Here is a 2,825-nt window from a genome sequence, read left to right as displayed (position 1 = left end):
ACTTTATTGAAAAGGCTTTTACTTTAATAAAAAGTAAAAAGAAAAAAAAGAACTGCACAGCTTAAAATGATACGAGGTACTGGTCAGGAAGACATCAAAGCTGCATAAAGAGCCATACATCTCACACACTCAACAATATATTCTCATAATCATTTATTCTCATAAGATTTTGTACATTTATGGAGTATTTTATAAAATTTGCATTGTTCACACATGTATGAACATGAATATTAGCATGATAGTATATTTAATTTGAAAATTAAATCATACATTATATTAATAGTATTTTTGTAGCCTAATGACCAAACAAATCTTAAAATCTTTAAATGGAATTTTATGTACCAAAGTATAACAATCAACAACTTACGCTAAAAACAGCCACTGGTGTGAAAGAGTCACTTGATCAAAGATGATCAAAGTCAATAGATTGTGCTTATTTTGAGGTGGTGTGTGTATCCAGAGTGTGTATATAAATATGGGGGTGACACTTTATAATAATTATAAACTAATAAAGTACTTACAAATCATTAACAAACTTGTTTATTGTAAATTCATATTTTATAAACTATAATACATTAAAATCTATACAAATAGTGAGCTCTTTACTCATTATCACTGTAATTAAAATATGTATTGTTGTTTAATTAACTCATAGTAAAAGGGTCCATGAATAAGTAAATAAGGAGTAAATAATTCTCACTTCTTTAGGTAACAAGTGGGAAAAAATGTAAAAATGTCATTTATAAAGTAGCTTTTACTAAAAACTTTATTGAATATTAAATTGCATTATAGTTTCTAAAATATATACTCCAAATGTTTAATTACAGTGACAACTAATGAAAAACTCACTTCTTTGTATTGAGTCTATTAATGCATTTACTTACAGCTTATAAACTATGAATTAATTATATAAACCAATAGTTTGTAAAATGATTTGTAAGCACTTCTCTTATATACTTATTATAAAGTGTTACCAAATATGGGCTTCTTTTCATTTTAAAAATTCATAGATGTTAACTGGACGCATAAAAATATTTTACCTGAAATCAAATGAGTTTTGTTGATGTGGATGTCTGATCGCTCTGCTGGTGTATCTTTGTGTGTGTGGGGACTGTAGATGAACTACTTAAGGGGAGGAGCTTGTGTCATAAGGAGCTTTGCTTTGTACTTTTAAGAATTATGTAATATGCTTGGCAAATGCCTGGCAAAAATCCCCAGGGCTTTTGAGCATACTGATAGGTAGTAGCATCAGTAAACATGATGGAATTTTTATGTATCTTGTACAGCCTTGAGTTCAATTAGCAAAACTTTTTTACAAATCTTAAAAAATCATTTATGAGCGGATGATTGTAACATTGATCAAGGGAGCATCAGTCAAGTACTACCAAAAAAAAAAAAAAAAGAATCTACACTGGGCTGAGGATTAACTGATAAAGTACCTTGAATGCAATCAGTGTGTGAGCGGTCTGGGAAATAATAATAATACACATAATAAAAGTAGATGCAATAATGTAATATAATAATGAATAATAATGTAGATGGGGTTCTTGTTTTGAATCAAGTTCTAGATAAATCTGCAGCAATAAATGCCCTAGTTTCATTACTCTCAGACAGGAAAAAGCAGGCAGTTTTACCAATAGTTGCTTTGAAATTTTACGTTACTGCTTGTCTATGGTGAGGAGATTGCTTTGTCTGACATGAGCAAACTGCAGTAATGTAATACTTATACACCAAGCTTTTAGGCTACATTGCATGAGCAAACTGTAGATAACTATAGCATACAGCAGGGTCGCAACCTGACGGCTGCCCAGCGTACAACAATGGCACGCAGTAGAGGGATAATCGCCAAGTGCTTGTTGCAGAGAAAAACTGCATACTGGACGTGAGATTTTGGAGGTGTAATAACTTCTCAGTCACACAGCCTGTTAGGAGCTATAAATACTATTAAAATGTGAGAATTATAATAACTTCTCAGTCACACAGCCTGTTAGGAGCTATAAATAGGTGCACTTAAGATCAAAGCCTCAGTGGTCTAAAAGCACTCGCCAATGTCAAAATGGGACAGATGGCCAATCAAATCAAAGTAGGCGTGGTTTACTGTTCACAGAAGCAGATGCGTGAAGCTAGCTAGTTTAGTTTTAAAGGAGTCATATCAAGTTTTCTTTTCTCTTTCTCTTTGGAGGCCTTACAAGCCTCTTTGGTGCATAGCATAGGTGATCGGTAACACTTACGGCCAAGTTGTTCCATTAGTAAACAAAGAAAGTTAATGTATTACCTAACATGAACAAACCATTAACAGTACATTTCTTACAGTATTTATTAATCTTTGTTAATGTTAATAATGAAAAGAAGAGTTCATTGCTAGTTCATGCCATCTGGCTAAAGTGCATTTACTTCAATGTTAACAAAACACAACTTTTTGATTTGGACAATACATTAAACAAGTTATACCAATAAACTAAGATTAATAAATGCTAGCCGATTGTTCTTATCACGCATCCAAAGTAGTAACTAACATTAACTACTGAACCTTATTCTAAAGTACCAGAAGATCTTTAAAGCAAAGACTAAAGTCTCAAACCCAAAGAAATATTCTTTATAAAAAAGTTAAGACCTGGTCCATGCCCTACTAAAATGCCTCATTTAAACACACCCACATGTCTACGCCATGATGTAGGAAGATTTCCATTAACGCCGCCCAAAATGTTCACGCAGCGTAACCTTTAATTTCACTGCTGCTGCCGCCATGTTATGGAGATGCTGTTTGTTGTGAAAAGGATAATACTTCGTTTGGCCTTCCATAAGAGGACACAACTAGAAAATCA

This window comes from Cyprinus carpio, chromosome B21, assembly GCF_018340385.1.
Source record: "Cyprinus carpio isolate SPL01 chromosome B21, ASM1834038v1, whole genome shotgun sequence".
Lineage (NCBI taxonomy): Eukaryota > Metazoa > Chordata > Actinopteri > Cypriniformes > Cyprinidae > Cyprinus > Cyprinus carpio.
The sequence above is the reverse complement of the archived record's forward strand: the minus strand, read 5'-3'. Positions refer to the sequence as shown.